Genomic DNA, 19,781 nt, shown 5'->3' on the forward strand with positions numbered 1-19,781 from the left:
GGAGGCTGGAAACTACCCTAAAAAGTATATACACACATACTGGTGTTATACTGCGACCAGCCATCGCCTCAGCCTGGATGTGCAGTGCTGGGGTGGTCTGGTCGGATTCCCTGACTGAAAATATTGATACCCTGGATAGGGACAGTATTTTATTGACTATAGAGCAATTAAAGGATGCTTTTCTTTATATGCGAGATGCTCAGAGGGATATTTGCACTCTGGCATCGAGAGTAAATGCGATGTCCATATCTGCCAGAAGAAGTTTATGGACGCGACAGTGGTCAGGTAATGCGGATTCTAAACGACATATGGAAGTATTGCCGTATAAAGGGGAGGAATTATTTGGCGTCGGTCTATCGGATCTGGTGGCCACGGCAACTGCCGGAAAATCCACCTTTTTACCTCAGACCCCCTCCCAACAGAAAAAGACACCGTCTTTTCAGCCGCAGTCCTTTCGGTCCTATAAGAACAAGCGGGCAAAAGGACAGTCATATCTGCCCCGGGGCCGAGGAAAGGGTAAGAGAGGACAGCAAGCAGCCCCTGCCCAGGAACAGAAGCCCTCCCAGGGTTCTGCAAAGCCCTCAGCATGACGCTGGGGCTTTACAAGCGGACTCAGGAGCGGTGGGGGGTCGACTCAAGAATTTCAGCGCACAGTGGGCTTGCTCACAGGTGGACCCCTGGATCCTGCAGGTAGTATCTCAGGGTTACAGGTTGGAATTCGAGAAGTCTCCCCCTCGCCGGTTCCTAAAGTCTGCTTTGCCAACGTCTCCCTCAGACAGGGCGACGGTATTGGAAGCCATTCACAAGCTGTTTTCTCAGCAGGTGATAGTCAAGGTACCCCTCCTACAACAAGGAAAAGGGTATTACTCCACGCTATTTGTGGTACCGAAGCCGGACAGCTCGGTAAGACCTATTCTAAATCTGAAATCTTTGAACCTGTACATACAGAAATTCAAATTCAAGATGGAGTCACTCAGAGCAGTGATAGCGAATCTGGAAGAAGGGGACTTTATGGTGTCCCTGGACATAAAGGATGCTTACCTGCATGTCCCAATTTGCCCTTCACATCAAGGGTACCTCAGGTTCGTGGTGCAAAACTGTCATTATCAGTTTCAGACGCTGCCGTTTGGATTGTCCACGGCACCTCGGGTCTTTACCAAGGTAATGGCCGAAATGATGATTCTTCTTCGAAGAAGAGGCGTATTAATTATCCCTTACTTGGACGATCTCCTGATAAGGGCAAGGTCCAGAGAACAGCTGGAGGACGGAGTAGCACTAACCCAATTAGTGCTGCAACAACACGGGTGGATTCTGAATTTTCCAAAATCTCAGTTGACACCGACAACACGTCTGCTGTTCCTGGGAATGATTCTGGACACGGTTCAGAAAAAGGTGTTTCTTCCGGAGGAGAAAGCCAAGGAGTTATCCAAACTTGTCAGGAACCTCCTAAAACCAGGAAAAGTGTCTGTGCATCAATGCACAAGAGTCCGGGGAAAGATGGTGGCTTCTTACGAAGCGATTCCATTCGGCAGATTCCACGCACGAACTTTTCAGTGGGATCTGTTGGACAAATGGTCCGGATCGCATCTGCAGATGCACCAGCGGATAACCTTATCACCACGGACAAGGGTGTCTCTTCTGTGGTGGTTGCAGAGTGCTCATCTGTTAGAGGGCCGCAGATTCGGCATACAGGACTGGGTCCTGGTGACCACGGATGCCAGTCTGAGAGGCTGGGGAGCGGTCACACAGGGAAGAAACTTCTAGGGAGTATGGTCAAGCCTGGAGAGGTCTTTTCACATAAATATACTGGAGCTAAGAGCGATTTACAATGCTCTAAGTCTGGCAAAACCCCTGCTTCAGGGTCAGCCGGTGTTGATCCAGTCGGACAACATCACGGCAGTCGCCCACGTAAACAGACAGGGCGGCACAAGAAGCAGGACAGCAATGGCAGAAGCTGCAAGGATTCTTCGCTGGGCGGAAGATCATGTGATAGCACTGTCAGCAGTGTTCATTCCGGGAGTGGACAACTGGGAAGCAGACTTCCTCAGCAGACACGATCTACACCCGGGAGAGTGGGGACTTCATCCAGAAGTCTTCCACATGATTGTGAACCGTTGGGAAAAACCAAAGGTGGACATGATGGCGTCCCGCCTCAACAAAAAACTGGACAGGTATTGCGCCAGGTCAAGAGACCCTCAGGCAATAGCTGTGGACGCTCTGGTAACACCGTGGGTGTTCCAGTCAGTGTATGTGTTCCCTCCTCTGCCTCTCATACCAAAAGTACTGAGAATTATACGGCAAAGGGGAGTAAGAACGATACTCGTGGCTCCGGATTGGCCAAGAAGAACTTGGTACCCGGAACTTCAAGAGATGCTCACGGAGGATCCGTGGCCTCTACCTCTAAGATGGGACCTGCTTCAGCAGGGACCGTGTCTATTCCAAGACTTACCGCGGCTGCGTTTGACGGCATGGCGGTTGAACGCCGAATTCTAAGGGAAAAAGGCATTCCGGAAGAGGTCATTCCTACACTGGTAAAAGCCAGGAAGGAGGTGACTGCACAACATTATCACCGCATTTGGAGAAAATATGTTGCGTGGTGTGAGGCCAGGAAGGCCCCCACGGAGGAATTTCAACTGGGTCGATTCCTACATTTCCTGCAAACAGGATTGTCTATGGGCCTCAAATTGGGGTCCATTAAGGTTCAAATTTCGGCCCTGTCGATTTTCTTCCAGAAAGAATTGGCTTCAGTTCCTGAAGTCCAGACTTTTGTAAAAGGAGTACTACATATACAGCCCCCGTTTGTGCCCCCAGTGGCACCGTGGGATCTTAATGTAGTTTTGGATTTTCTCAAATCCCATTGGTTTGAGCCACTCAAATCGGTGGAGTTGAAATATCTTACATGGAAAGTAACCATGCTACTGGCCCTGGCTTCAGCCAGGAGAGTATCAGAATTAGCGGCTTTATCATATAAGAGCCCATATCTGATTTTCCATTCGGACAGGGCAGAACTGCGGACGCGTCCTCATTTTCTGCCTAAGGTGGTGTCAGCGTTTCACCTGAACCAGCCTATTGTGGTGCCTGCGGCTACTAACGATTTGGAGGATTCCAAGTTGTTGGACGTGGTCCGGGCATTGAAAATATATATTTCAAGAACGGCTGGAGTCAGAAAGTCTGACTCGCTGTTTATATTGTATGCACCCAACAAGCTGGGTGCTCCTGCTTCTAAGCAGACGATTGCTCGTTGGATTTGTAGCACAATTCAACTTGCACATTCTGTGGCAGGCTTGCCACAACCAAAATCTGTCAAGGCCCATTCCACAAGGAAAGTGGGCTCATCCTGGGCGGCTGCCCGGGGGGTCTCGGCATTACAACTCTGCCGAGCAGCTACGTGGTCGGGGGAGAACACGTTTGTAAAATTCTACAAATTTGATACCCTGGCTAAAGAGGACCTGGAGTTCTCTCATTCGGTGCTGCAGAGTCATCCGCACTCTCCCGCCCGTTTGGGAGCTTTGGTATAATCCCCATGGTCCTGACGGAGTCCCCAGCATCCACTTAGGACGTCAGAGAAAATAAGATTTTACTTACCGATAAATCTATTTCTCGTAGTCCGTAGTGGATGCTGGGCGCCCATCCCAAGTGCGGATTGTCTGCAATACTTGTACATAGTTATTGTTACAAAAAAATCGGGTTGTTATTGTTGTGAGCCGTCTGTTCAGAGGCTCCTACGTTTGTCATACTGTTAACTGGGTTCAGATCACAAGTTGTACGGTGTGATTGGTGTGGCTGGTATGAGTCTTACCCGGGATTCAATATCCTTCCTTATTGTGTACGCTCGTCCGGGCACAGTATCCTAACTGAGGCTTGGAGGAGGGTCATGGGGGAGGAGCCAGTGCACACCACCTGATCCTAAAGCTTTATTTTTGTGCCCTGTCTCCTGCGGAGCCGCTATTCCCCATGGTCCTGACGGAGTCCCCAGCATCCACTACGGACTACGAGAAATAGATTTATCGGTAAGTAAAATCTTATTTATCTCTCTACAAGGCTTAGTAAATAGACCCCTAAGTTCAGTTGGTGAAACAGGCCTGATCATAGCCAGATTAAGGGGGGGATGCAGGGCATACTGTACCCCGGGCCCCCCGGCCAGAGCACACTGACATCACTAGCTTTCCCTCTTAAGCAGCAGCAGAACCAGCAGCCAGAATGCGAGCAGGACAGTATGCAGTGCAGGCAGAGACACAGGAATATCATGTTTCATGAGCTATGTATCGGAGCTTTCTGACCAGAGGAGACATGGAAGGGTGGAGAAAGCTGTAAGTGACACAGCCATCCCAGCTTCTCCTCCTCCACGCCTGGGTGTCTGAGTCCTATGTAAACAGTTATGCAACTAAACTATTTGGGTCTAGAGATAGAGAAATACACAGAGAGTCCTCCTGAGTCCTGTCTCAGTGTGTAAGTAGTACAGAAGCTGCTGCTATTCTTGCATATGACAAGATCAATTATTTTATTTTTCTATGTGTAGTTTAAGGTTAAGTTGTCTTTGTTCCACTACAAGAAAAGTTTCTAAAATAGTTGTCTTTCAATTAGGTGGAGCTATAAACAGTACCCAGGCATATTTAAACTATTAGTTAAAACTAATATACAACATTAGTTTAAATTTAATATACACAATCTATACTTCCCACCATGATCCATTCCAAGAGGGACAAAATGCTCTCTACCTGGACTTCCCTCTTAATTTATGATTGCAATCACCTGTTTTGAAACACCTTTCTTATCAATTAAATAGTTCAACACAGAAAGTCCAGGTAGAGTGGGAATTCCAGGTAGAGAGCACTTTGTCCCTCCTGGAATGGGACATGTTGGGAGGTATGCACAATTTATACATCCCCCACCTTCCATCGGTGCCCCCCTGTCTTAAGTGCCCCGGGCACCCCCAAGGCTTAATCCGGCCCTGGGCCTGATGAGACGTCATCCTCTGAGCTGACTGGAAATAATGGAAGTTTTTATAGTCCATGCAGACATTTATGGATACAAGTGCTTCTTCCATAAGATCTCTACATTCCTCTTATCAAGTGAATAAACTAAGCAGTAGCGGGTGTAGCATGATATGTTGACATTCATAATGTCCTCATTCATATTGTCTACATTACAGTGTTGACATGGTCATGCTTAGCATGTCATCACTGATCATGTTAAACCTTGTGCCTGACCATATCAACATTGACCAGAGCAATAAAGTGATGTGTAAACAACATAAAGAAAAAATGGAAAGCACCTGCAATTCATCAAATACCCAACCAATGCCAATGTCCGATCGCTATTCCAGATGCCTATCCACAGTGAATATCTGAAGAATAGCACAGCTACCATATGCCTGCCGTTTCACTCTTAGCAAGAGTTGATATTGATTTCCTTAAAGCATTAATATAACAAAAGGGAGGGAAAGGTAGAGGCAATTACCACAATAAATGCCACATAATAACTATTCAAAATCGTTACTTTAATATAAAAAGGGTAAATACAGAAAATAACCTAAGTGCTCTTCTCCATGACGGAAGACCACAGAAATCTGGGTCATAACCCCATTCAGTGGTCTCCACATAAAATAAATTGGTTTATTTACTAAGTGGCAGCTTACAAAAGTCTTTACTTGCCTATGTGTTTAAGCCTAAAATTTATAAGGGCAATATTTGTATTCGCAAAACACCTAGGGCTGGATGTAATACCGCCGGAGTTCGGAGGCCGTGGGGGATGCCGGACAAACTCGGACATTTTTTAAAGTGGCAATCATGATGGCCCCTTTAAAAAGTGTCCGAGTTCGTCCAGCATCCCGCATGGAACTAGGGCGCAGTTACATCCGGCCCCTAATGTTTCACCGTCATCAAATCTGCACTTAGTTTTTCTTGCAACTAATGTTTTTCAAGATAGAATGACTCAATAAGACCCCCCATGTAGGCAGTGCTGCATACCCCACTCTACTGCAACCGCGTGTTACGCATAAGGGTTAGCAAATATACAATTATTATTATTATTACAAGTTATTTATATAGCGCACACATATTCTGCAGTGCTTTACAGAGAAAATTTGGCCATTCACATCAATCCCTGCCCCAGCGGAGCTTACAATCTATATTCCTTTTCACATGTACACGCACACACATTCATTCTAGAGTTAATGTTGTTTCTGAGCCAATTAACCTACCAGTATATTTTTGGATTGTGGGAGGAAACCCACACAAGCACGGGGAGAATATACAAACTCCACACAGGGCCATGGTGAGAATCAAATCCATGACCTCAGTGCTGTGAGGTGGTAGTGCTAACCATTACACCATCCGTGCTGCCCCAATTAAAATGCAATTTGTGCACATGTGCAGTGTGTAAATTTAGAACTAAGATCTCATTTTACTTTGCAAAAATGCATTTACATACAATTGTAATCAGACGCTAAGTGCCCATGAATCTTGAGAGAGATGAGAACATTCACAATTTCAGAAGCTCTATATGGAAAATCACAGTAATAATGGCAGCTTGTAAAGACATTAATTTGCAGCAGAAGTAATAAGTCCAATATTTTTGCTGGTAGTCAAATAAAATAGCTAGTAAGTATAAAAGTGATAATGCATTACTTCTATTAGACTGTGGTATCTCTACAAACATTCCTATTAATGAAAAGTTCTGTCACACTTCACATCACTTTAACATCAGCTAGAAGCTTTGGTTAGGTCATACACTAATTATTTTAATGTGGGTGCATCTCTGCAGTCCCCCATAAAGAGGCCTTTAATAAGGAAAAAAAACATGTTTGTCTTGATCGCAAGCAGCAATAATGTCTCGGGGGTTTTTACATGGAGAGGATTATATTGAATACTGGCACCACCATCTCTAAGGGGTCCAGGTTGTGCTGTATTTTATAGTAGTCAGTTTTCCAGTCATTATGCAGCAACAAGAAAAATATTGAATTACAAAATAAAATCACCTTTCTGTGCCCCAGTTACTGGAATTAGAATGTGTTATGTCCTTGGAATTGGTGAAGTATGTAACATGAATTGTTAATATGAATGTATTTAGCAGCACTTGGTTCTGGCCTGCAGCAATTATTGTTGTATCCAGAACTGTTCTAACCATCGGGTTGGTATTGTGAGACCGACGTTTGGGAGCCTGGAGGTCACCTTACTGGCCCCGAGATCCCAGTCTCCAGATTGCTGGTGGGCAAGCACAACGAATCCCCCTGTGGGCTAGCTGCACTCACCACGCAGAGAGGGGGGGGGGGCGCTACGATCGCCACAGGTTCAATTCCCACTCGATGCGTGGACACCCAGGAGTGGGAATAGTCCCTGTTAGTCGGCATGCCGACTGTCGGGCTTTCCCCCACTCGGGATTCTGGCGTCGGTATGGTGAGCCGGTCACATATCTGATCACCTAAGGCAGTGACGGCTAACCTTGACACTCCAGCTGTTGTTGAACTACACATCCCAGCATGCCCTGCTACAGTTTTACTTTTTGGTCTTGCTAAAACTGATGCAGGGCATGCTGGGATGTGTAGTTCAACAACAGCTGGAGTGTCAAGGTTAGCCATCACTGACCTAAGATATTGCTATAGTAACAGCATAGTACCGCATTCTGCAGATTGTCCTGTTATACACCATTGGGACTGGCTTCACCTGCACTATAGATAGGGCTCTACATTCCGAATTGAAGTTTTTAATGTTGGAAATATACTAGTATTGGCAATGGAGTATTTTTCTAAATCTGTCCACTATGCTTGAGACTGTATTGCTGGTACTGACATTGGGCCTAATTCACACCTGATCGCACATCTGCGATCACAGACATGCGGGGGGACACCCAGCACAGGGCTAGTACTCCCCACATGTCAGGCCCGATCCCCCCACACACACAAGTACAAAAGCATTGCACAGTGGCGATGCTTTTGTACTAGAAGAGTAGCTCCCTACCAGCGCAGCTCCTGCGCAGTGGCAGGAGCTACTCGTTGCTGTGAGGGTCGCAGCGGCTGCGTGTGATGTCACGCCTGCGTTGCCCGGACCGCGCCCCATGAACGGCGGGCAAATGCCGCCGGCCTGTCCCCTCCTGCCCAGCGACCGCCTCTGCCTGTCAATCAGGCAGAGGCGATCGCAGGGCTGAGACAGTCTGAACTGCGCATGCACAGTTCAGACCTGATCGGCTGCTGTGCGAAAACGCACACATCACCGATCAGGTCTGAATTAGGCCCATTTCTAGCAGGCAGAATCTAGATAGTCATTAGTATATACACCAATTATGTGCTATGTACCCTGTTTATAGGAAAATACTTGTTTTATAGGGAAAAGGTGCCACTAATACTATGTTATGCTGTGTACATGAATAATGTTTGGCCAAATCCAACTCTTGTGCTATATTTGGTCTCCAAATCAACCAATATAGACATAAACATATGTTTTTTTTTATATTGGAGAGAGCTAAAGAAAAACTGGACCACCAGGAACATTATATTGATATTCTAATCATGTCATCACTTCTGTGTGCATACATTACGGCCATGTCTCATTCACATTTCAACGAATCCTGACAAAATATTCCCAGCCCCTTTTATATCCCTATTACACAGAGCTTTTGACCTGGGTTATTGCTACCCGGATCACAGCTTGGTGTAAAAGGGTCCTTGAAAAAGAACCCAGGTCAAGTGACAAGGGAATCTGACCGTGGTAGCTACCAGAGTTGGACCCAGGCAACGGTACAGTGTAAACAGCTCGACCCAGGTTATCCTACCTGGGTTATGCTTAAAAGCTGCTGATTGGCTGTGTATGCAGAGGTCCGCCTCAAGGGAGGGTCTGTGAGTGACATGCAAGGCAGACCTGGGTAAAATTGGGGCTGACCCAGGAATAGCCCAGGTCCAAAGTGAAGTGTAAACAGGGTCTGACCCTGGCCTGACCCGGGTTGGAACTGTCTGGAAACCTGGGTCGAACCTTGGTTTTTGGTGTAAAAGTAGTATAAGACAGCTCTGATTATATCAGAATATGGCTTGATGTCCTGCAAGTTCAATACTCGCAAATCACTGGATAGTTTCAGATTTAGGGTTACATTGATTAAAACTTTTTCATACTGCCATGTCTTCAGTGGTTTTGGACCATGGATTTAAAGAGACAATTATATTCAGTACAAAACATGACTTGTTTTCTATTGAATGTGATTACCCTTTTAAATCCAGCAACCGAAACTGCTGAAGATGGAATGGCTTTGAAAAGCACTGCTTAATAATTGTAGCCCTTAGTGAAGTGTCATTAGCCTGTTATTTCAAAGTTCTGTCTGAAAGTATCTGAGCTTATCTCGTGCACCACTAACAAGATAACTGTAGTTAGAGAATAAAACAGCCAACATGATATGATACACTAATGGGGCTTGTTTGTGGCAGAAGAGTGACAAAACCTAATGACCTAATGCTTGTCTACCATTAGTGGTAGACAGAGCACCCCACCTGGACTGATACTGCAGAGCACCCCTTTCAGATACAGCAGACTGAGCCCCCCTTTCAGATACAGCACACAGTGCAACCCTTCCAGATACAGCAGACAGGTCACCCCTTTTTCAGATACAGCAGACAGAGCACCCCGCCTGGACTGATACAGCAGAGCAACCCTTTCAGATACAGCAGAGAGAGCACCCCTTTTTCAGATAGAGCAGAGCACCACTTTCAGATATAGCAGACAGAGCACCCCTTTCAGATATAGTAAACAGAGTGTCATGAGCCACTGCTGTTGCTCATTCCTGTTTGCATTCTGTTTATGTATTTTATGTTATATTTCTGTTTGCATGCCAGGTTTTCTCATGCACTTATTTAGAGTACTGTTGCGGGCTGCCTTTGGTGAGTCTGTGTAACTGCAACCTGTCTCCTGTATGTGTGGCCTGTGCAGCCTCACCTGTCAGATAATTGGGCCATTATGTGATGAGTCTGTGTAGCTGCAGCCTGTCTCCTGTATGTGTGTCCTATGCTGTCTCACCTGTCAGTTAATTAGGCCATTGCCTTGTGTCTGGCTTCCGGTCATCCTGTTTGGGGCGTGCTTCCTTTATTACCCAGCCTGCCCTTTAACTGACGTCGGTGATAGATACATGGTCCTGTTTGTACCGGTGTCCAGGCCCTGTCCTATGGTGGAATCTTGAACCTGTCAGCTCGAGAGAGATCCTGTCTATCTGTGTTGTACCCGTGACCTGGAGACCTTGCTCGATTGATAACCTGACCAGATCCAGCCAGCCTTGTATTCAGGTTTTTGCTAAGCAGTGTGTGACGTTTCCACACAGACACTGTCTTGCTTACATTTCTGTATTATAACATCTTAGAGCATTCAGTGAGAACCTGTCAGCTTGTATTAGTTCCTGTCTGTGCCTGTGTTGAACCTGTGACCCAGAGACCTTGCCAGATTGATTACCTGACCAGAACCAACTAGCCTTGTACTCGGGTTTTTGTGGAGTTTTCACACAGACACTGCTTGCCTGTATTTCTGTATTATAACATCTTCATGCATTGTTGCATACACAATCACTCATATATTCAGTGTCTTAGCTTTCATCACTCTGTGCCTTGGTTCCCATGTTGGGATTTCGGCGGCCACGCCGCATATAGGGGGTCATTCCGAGTTGATTGCTCACTAGCAGTTTTTCGCAGCCGTGCAAACGCTATGCCGCCACCCACTGGGAGTGTATTTTAGCTTAGCAGGAGTGCGACCGGTTGTATCGCATGGCTACAAAAAAAATTTGTGTAGTTTCAGAGTAGCTCAAAACCTACAAAGCGCTTGCGATCACTTCAGACTATTCAGTTCCGGATTTGACATCACAAACCCGCCCAGCGTTCGCCCAGCCACGCCTTCGTTTTTCCTGGCACGCCTGCGTTTTTCCACACACTCCCTGAAAATGGTCAGTTTCCACCCAGAAACGCCCACTTCATGTCAATCACTCTGCGGCAAGCAGTGCGACTAAAATGCATCGCTAGACCCTGTGCAAAACTACATTGTTCATTGTACCCGTACGTCGCGCGTGCACATTGCGCTGCATGCGCAGAACTGCCGTTTTTTAGCCTGATCGCTGCGCTGCGAACAAATGCAGCTAGCGATCAACTCAGAATGACCCCCATAATCTGTTCTTCGTCTCTTATGTATTCTCTCCCATTGGTAGTCACGCTAGTCTTAGTTAGCTTTCCCCTTAATCACTTGCAGTCTCAGTTGGTGCTTTGTTACCTCGTAAGGGCTGGGGGCATCGGAGTCTGGGCGGACCTAATTCGCCCATTCAAACGCGGCTGCTGTAGGAGAAGACTAGCTCTGCAGGTACCAACTGACCACTGGGGGGGAGTAACGAAGTCAGGGGTTAGAGTAGGCGTTGCTGCAGCCATTCATAACTGGCCGCAGCTTCACTCATGAGTACTGGAACTCCTCAGTTGTCACCCACCCCCCAGAGTTCCAGATACTCAGTTCGTAACATTGAGAACCCTGCCTAGACTGATACAGCAGAGCACACCTTTCAGACACAGCAGACAGAGCACCTCGTTTTCAGATACAGAATACAGAGCACCCACTTGACACCAGACTACACAGCACTAAGACAGACAGCAAAACTCTCCACAGCAGGAGTGAAGATGGCACCAATCACGGGGGTCCTTTATAGAATCCAAACCCCGTGAGAATTGGACAGCAGGATGCTGACATTTTGCCTCGTTTTGGGATCTGAGTAAGGTGGGAAGTCCCGAACCGGACTCGGATTACAAAGTTCGGGTGGGTCCAGTTCTCTACTTTAAACTGATGTAGAATCAGTGTCGGACTGGGGAATGAAGGGCCCACCAGGGGAATGCTGTTGTAGGGGCCCATGCTTAAGGGTGTGGCCAGCCACCACAGAGGTTTGAATAACCATTACAGAGTACATGTTCTGTGCCCCTTGGTAAATATATAATAAATCATGTTCTTATGAAGTATAATGTAACACATGTATAATGCATAATTCATGTGCACTAGGATAGAGACTGGAACTTGATCCCTAGAGGAGGAGGAGGGCCTACAGGTAGTGGGGCCTACCGGTGGTTTCCCCTGTTCACCTGTGGGCCAGTCTGACTCTGTGTAGAATGGATGGTGGGTCCTGGTGTTCTCATATTTGAATAACAGCAGGACTTTACCATCACCATGTTCAAGACTTAAAAAAAAAAAACACCAGAAAGTTTTATTTAAAGTTTACATGAAAAAGAAGCACAATACAGTACGATACTGGATATCGAAGCACAAACAGCAAAATGTAATGAAAACACATAAGATAGCCAAAATATTTAGAAAGGATGGGAGACGGCAGAAGCTACCAGGAGAGTGAATTGCAGGAAAAAAAGAAGATGGGAAATAGGGCAGCATGGCTCGTCAAAAGAGCCTAAGGATAGGAGCTGGCAATAATTACGTGTAGACAGATATACACTATATAGACCAAAGTATTCAGACGCCTGACCAATTAACCAACAGGGACTGTAACGACATTGTATTCAAAGACATATACTTTAATATGGAGTTTGTCCCCCATTTGCAGTTTCAGCTTCCACTCTTCTTGGAAGACTTTTGGAGTGTTTCTGTTGGAATTTGTGCCCATTCATTCTGTATAGCATTTATGAAATCAGGCACTGAAGTTGGACGAGAAGGCCTAGCTCGCAATCTTCGTTTCAGTTCATCCCAAAGGTGCTTAATGGGGTTGAAATCAGGGCTCTGTGTGGGCCAGTCAAATTCTTCCACACCAAAATCATCAACCCTGGGGTCATCCCGCCCCGATCACACGCTGCACTTTTTCGCAGCCGTGCGATCGGGTCAAAACTGACCATTTTCGGGGAGTGGTGAGTCCAATGCAGGCGTGTCGAGGCGTTTGGAGGGCGGATGTCTGACGTCAATTCCGGGATCTGACACGCTGAAGTGATCGCAACAGCTAAGTAAGTCTGACCCTACTCCTATCCTGCACAAAACTTTTTTGCATAGCACAAGTGATCGCAGCCTTGCTATACAAAAATCCACTCCCCCATAGGCAGCGTCTACCTGATCGCACGGGCAGCAAAAAGTTTCTGCGTGCGATCAGGTCAGAATGAGGGCCCATGTCTTTAAAGTCCTTGCTTTGTGCACTGGGGCACAGTTATGTTGGAACAGAAAAGGGCCTTCACCCAAACTGTTGCCACAAAGTTGGAAGCAAAGCGTTGTCCAAAATGTCTTGGTAGGCTGAAGCATTAAGAATGCCCTTTACTGGAGATAGGGACCTAGCACTAACCCTGAAAAACAGCATATCATTATTCCTCCTCCACCAAACTTCACATTTGGCACAATGCAGGCAGGCAGCTAACGTTTTCCCCGGCATCCACCAAACCCAGACTCGCCCATCTGACTGCCAAACAGAAAAGCATGATTCGTCACTCCACAGTACACACATTTCCACTGGTCCACAGTCCAGTGTCGGTGTACTTTAAACCACTCCATCAGACGCTTGGCATTGGATTTGGTGATGTGAGGTTTGCATGCAGCTTTTTGGCCATGGAAACCCATTCCATTAAGCGCCCGCCACACAGTTTTTGTGCTTACATTTATGCCAGTGAAAGTTCGGTACTCTTCAGCCATGGAATCAGCAGAGCGCTGGTGACTTTTACGCACCATGGGGTATATTTACAAAGATTCGTGTTTTGGCCGTTTTGAAGGGTGTTTGAACTCGAATGGTATCGGGTGCATTTTACTGCAACTTTTTGAATCCTGATACGATCATTCACTAAGCTGCCGAGTTTTGCACAATCGTTTTTTCCGATGTCGATGTGATTCGTAATATCAGGCAGTGTTTTACGGGAGTGATGAGTAAAACACTGCCTGACAAAACACAAGGAATCCCGGCCGGATCTGTGCGATCCATGCAGGGCTTCATTGTGTACCTTAAAAAGTTGATAAAAATCTGAAAAAAATTGCGTGGGGTCCCCCCTCCTAAGCACAACCAGCCTTGGGCTCTTTGAGCCGGTCCTGGTTGAAAAAATATGGGGGGAAAAATGACAGGGGTTCCCCCATATTTAATCAACCAGCACCGGGCTCTGCACCTGGTCCTAGTTTCAAAAATACGGGGGACAAAAAGCGTAGGGGTCCCCCGTATTTTTGAAACCAGCACCGGGCGCCACTAGCCAGGTACATAATGCCACAGCCGGGGGACACTTTTATACTGGTCCCTGCGGCCCTGGCATTACATACCCAACTGGTCACCCCTGGCCGGGGTACCCTGGAGGAGTGGGAACCCCTTAAATCAAGGGGTCCCCCCCCTCCAGCCACCCAAGGGTCAGGGGTGAAGCCCGAGGCTGTCCCCCCCATCCAAGGGGGGCTGATAGCCTTGTGAAAAAATGTGAATATTGTTTTTAGTAGCAGTACTACAAGTCCCAGCAATCCTCCCCCGCAAGCTGGTACTTGGAGAACCACAAGTACCAGCATGCGGTGGAAAACCGGGCCCGCTGGTACCTGTAGTACTACTACTAAAAAAATACCCCCAAAAAACAGGACACACACACTGTGAAAGTATAAGTTTATTACATACATGCACACCTCCATACACACATACTTACCTATGTTCCCACAAGGCTCGGGCCTCTTCTCCATGTAGAATCCTTGGGGTGCCTGTGAAAAAAATTATACTCACATAATCCAGTGTAAAATCAGACCTCTGAATAATCCACGTACTAGGCAAAATAATAAGATGGAAACCCGACCACGCACTGAAAGGGGTCCCATGTTTACACATGGGACCCCTTTCCCCGACTGCCAGGACCCCCCCTGACTCCTGTCAAAGAGGGTCCCTTCAGCCAATCAGGAAGCGCCACGTCGTGGCACTCTCCTGATTGGCTGTGTGCTCCTGTAGTGTCTGTCAGGCAGCACACGGCACAGATACAATGTAGCGCCTATTGACCGAAAGTAACCTCACCGCTGACCGCAAAGTTCCCACCATTGGCTACAATGGAGCGCATAGGCGCTACATTGTATCTGTGCCGTGTGCAGCCTGACAGACACTACAGGAGCACACAGCCAATCAGGAGAGTGCCACAACGTGGCGCTCCCTGATTGGCTGAAGGGACCCTCTTTGACAGGAGTCAGGGGGGGTCCTGGCAGTCGGGGAAAGGGGTCCCATGTGTAAACATGGGACTCCTTTCAGTGCGTGGTCGGGTTTCCGTTTTATTATTTTGCCAAGTACGTGGATTATTCAAAGGTCTGATTCTACACTGGATTATGTGAGTATAATTTTTTTCACAGGTGCCCCAAGGATTCTACATGGAGAAGAGGACCGAGCCTCGTGGGAACATAGGTAAGTATGTGTGTATGGAGGTGTGCATGTATGTAATAAACTTATACTTTCACAGTGTGTGTGTCCTGTTTTTTTGGGGGTATTTTTTTAGTAGTAGTACTACAGGTACCATCGGGCCTGGTTTTCCACCGCATGCTGGTACTTGTGGTTCTCCAAGTATCAGCTTGCGGGGAGGCTTGCTGGGACTTGTAGTACTGCTACTAAAACAATATTCAAATTTTTTCACAGGGCTATCAGCCCCCCATCCGCCACCCTTGGATGGGGGGGACAGCCTCGGGTTTCACCCCTGGCCCTTGGGTGGCTGGAGGGGGGGACACCCCTTGATTTAAGGGGTTCCCACTCCTCCAGGGTACCCCGGCCAGGGGTGACTAGTTGGGTATGTAATGCCAGGGCCGCAGGGACCAGTATAAAAGTGTCCCCCGGCTGTGGCATTATGTACCTGGCTAGTGGAGCCCGGTGCTTGTTTCAAAAATACGGGGGACCCCTACGCTTTTTGTCCCCCATATTTTTGGAACCAGGACCAGGCGCAGAGCCTCGGGCTCTGAGCCGGTCCTGGTTGAAAAAATATGGGGAAAAAAATTACAGGGGTTCCCCCATATTTAATCAACCAGCACCAGCTCAAAGAGCCCGAGGCTGGTTATGCTTAGGAGGGGGGACCCCACGCAATTTTTTTTTCAGTTTTTACACTAAACAGACCCTTTCCCATAGATAACCATGCACAGATCTCACTGATCTGTGCATGGTTATCCAAACTCGACTGGAAAAAGCAGGTCTATGTTTTTGCTGCTTTTTTAAACGAATCGGAAAAAAACAGACCCGCACTTGAGCACTCAGAAACTAACACCCAAATACGAATGAATAGTGAATGCCCGTATTGTATGAAATAACAGCCGTGTTTGACCGATGGTCTATTCATTCGTATTTCGGAACTTTGCAAATCAAACCATTACGAATAGTCCAAACACTGCCGAGATTGGTGCTTAGTGAATTCCCGGATTGGGACTTAGAAAAAAAAACACAAATCGGACAAACTCGAATTCTTAGTAAATATTGGCCCATGTGTCTTAGCAGTCGTTGACCCCGCTCTGTGATTTTACATGGTCTTCCGTTTTGTGGCTAAGTTGCTGTTGTCCCTAAATGCTTCCACTTTCTAATAATATCACTTACTATTGACCATGGAATATCCAGCTGGGATGAAATTTCATTAACTGTCTTATTGCAGAGGTGGCATCCTATCACAGGGGTTCATTCAGACCCGATCGTTGCTGTGTGTTTTTGCTCAGCATCGATCGGGTATGCACTGCACATGTGTATGCACCGTAATGCGCAGGCGCGAGGTCCCCCCAGTGATGAGGAGTGCAGGACAGCGACGGGATGGCCGAAGAAAGTGATCGCATCGGTGATCGCAAGAAGATTGACAGGAAGAGCCCGTTTGTGGGTGTCAACTCACCATTTCCTAGGAGTGTCTGGAGAAACGCAGGCGTTTGAAGGGAGGGTTCCTGACGTCAGCTCCAGGCCGGATCATCGCACTGGAAGAGTAAGTCCTGAGCTGTGCAGAGACTGCACAAACTTTTCACACTGAGAAAAAGTTGAGTGATGGATAGGCTGCACACAAAAGGCTGCCCAGAAATGCAAGTATCCAAAATAAGTGTCTCTCCAAAACACTTGAAGAACAATGTGATGCAAACAGAAATAGGATAAATGCTATAAACAGGCGCCTAAACAGTGTGTGTGTATATGAATGAAGATAATGATATATCAATACATTCCTTTGTGGTGAAGATTCTCCTCAAAACTTCATCTTCTTTTGACAGATGAGTTCTCACCATCTACGAAAAAACCAGAATATCATCATGTGTAGTACAATAATTTTAATTTAATGACATACACATACAAAACATATAAAAACGGTCCAAACAATCCCCAAGTCCAACATGGATGGTTACAAAGAAAAGACATATAGTCTAAAAGGTTGTGCACAAGCTTTCATAATCTGTATAGTAATCAGTCATAAGAACCAGCCTTGGAAAATCAATTTGAGTAGGTCTAATGTTCTACACTTTAATAAATTGGGTAGGAGGTGCGCCAATAAGCATAGTACAGTAACTAAGGAGGGTAAAAGGAAGAGGAAGACCTCTAGTGGGTCATCCTCTGAAGAAGGCTTAATTTGTGGCGCACTCTTTTATTGTAGATATGTAGTCTGTGTTAAATTAAAACTTAACATTTATTTTAGGCAGTTTTAAAATAATGTTGACAATAAGACATAAACAACACAAAGTAATCTTAACTAGAGCTGTAAATATACGTAATGACCGTGTATCAACACATCAAAAAAAGTATGTTAGTTGTGATACAAATTACCTATCAATAGGAATTTCTGACAGGCCGTTGAGAAAATAAAACAAAAGTGAAAATATCTGCAATCAATTATTATTAATGGGTAGCAGTAAATTCAAGGAGACCTCTCCCAATTTAATTTGATCTCACGCGACAGCATACCCAGATAAGATCAACTGTCTTCAATGGCTGTGCATATTCCCTTCAAATTAATGGATAGCAGTACATCGTAAAGGGACAAGGCTGATTGATGGCAGGTATCGAGCATGTCAGAGTCACACAAAACTACGATTCAGTTTATTCAGAGAAATAACTTCTAAATTGTTGTTAACTCCTATATGCTAAAATAAACACATTTCTCTTATAATGTATCTCTCTAAGTAACTCTTGTTACACCTCAGAAAGTGACGGCTACCCTGTTGTATGATGAACCTGTTGCTGTGTTGGTGATGTAGACCGTTCACACATGAACGGAATGCTGTGCAGCTGCTGTAACTAAATAGAGCGAATCACCAAAAATCCTGGCAGTCAGACCATTCCTTTGGCATAGGTAGGCTATTCCTCTGATATAAGCATAACCTGCCTGGTTCGGTCACCTGTTGAATCAGCTCAGGCCAGGATTGATATAACTCCTGAACTGACATGCAGCACATGGATAATACAACTGATGCAATGCCTTAGATGTCTGCAGATACACCCACAATTATATAGACCAGTCTGTACTAAAATGCACCTGTTCCCCTGTTAACAGTGATGTTGATCACGTGATTAGTATACCGCAATGGTGAGTGGTAACAGTATAAATTAAATGCTTGGGTACAATCGCTTAACAGCACAGTAACATGGTAGTACATAAATAGATATCAATTTGGGTGCATCCTACACAAAAAAACTGTTCTATTTAAACATTAAAAAATGGTATATTTCCATTGTCACCAGATATAGGGCTCTATGTATTCACCATTAAATCTCATCAGCGACCAATTTTGGAAGAGGGTGAAAAATAACACAATTCATATACCACAATGGTAAATCATAGCAGAATGAAAAATATTCCAATTTGTTGACACATTTCCATAGAGACACATTTCCCATCAATGGATATCACTCAGTGGAGCATCATATGGTAAGAATTGTATCACTGGGAACTCGGTTTTATATATCTCCACAATAACCAACCATATCAGTATACAGGATCAACCTTAAATCCCACCAACAATAAGTTTTAAAACAGTGTGGTATGATTAATTAATACAAGTTCAAATAAACTGGAACGACACCGAGAAAGTAGATAATGTTGCCATACAGTATGTTATATATCCGATATTCAGACAATAGCAACTGTGTGTATACTAGTGTTACAGAGAGAGAGTGTAAAAGTTTGTCCCGACACTTTGGGGCTAATTGACCTTTCTACTGTCGTCCCATGTGCCCGTAGGCAGTGAATGGGGCCGATGAGAGATGGGTAACGCCAGCGACGGGACAGAAGGAAGTAGTGCGAACTGCCTCTGCTGTCCCCGAGGAGAAACTCCCCCTCCTCTGTTATGTATAACACAGTGCAGAGGAGGTAGGTGATGTCCCGTGGATGAGAGAGCCGCTCTGATACCTAAGATATGCATGTGTACGGAGCCATTCAAAGAGCAAAGCATTGAGCAGAGAGCCACTCACGTGTCCAGACGTCGGGTCGGGTTGAGATTCCACACCCCTGGAAACAGTGTACGTCTGATATGCCGATGACGTACGTTTCACATAGGCTTGTTCACATCGGTGTCCAATATGGATGTGTCTGACAGAACAATTACCAGAGTTTATTGAGAACTGGTGTGAAGCAGCTCTCAAAAAGCACGTTTGTTAATAGTCACCAGATGGTCTCCCCGGGTGGACAGTCTGGGATGGCCCTCAGGTAAAAGCACCACAGTCCAATCCTTCACTGGAACTTGGGGGTCCAATAGACAACCAACGCGTTTCGACATAAATGCTCTGGGTCTTTCTCAAGGCAGTATGAAAAACCTTAATCAATATCCTGTTTGTAAACTCCACATAACCAATCCCCAATGTCCATCCATTGATTGTTCATAAACCAATCATGAGCCTCCGTTTCCACTCTATTGTTATTTGAGTGG

This window comes from Pseudophryne corroboree, chromosome 9, assembly GCF_028390025.1.
Source record: "Pseudophryne corroboree isolate aPseCor3 chromosome 9, aPseCor3.hap2, whole genome shotgun sequence".
NCBI lineage: Eukaryota > Metazoa > Chordata > Amphibia > Anura > Myobatrachidae > Pseudophryne > Pseudophryne corroboree.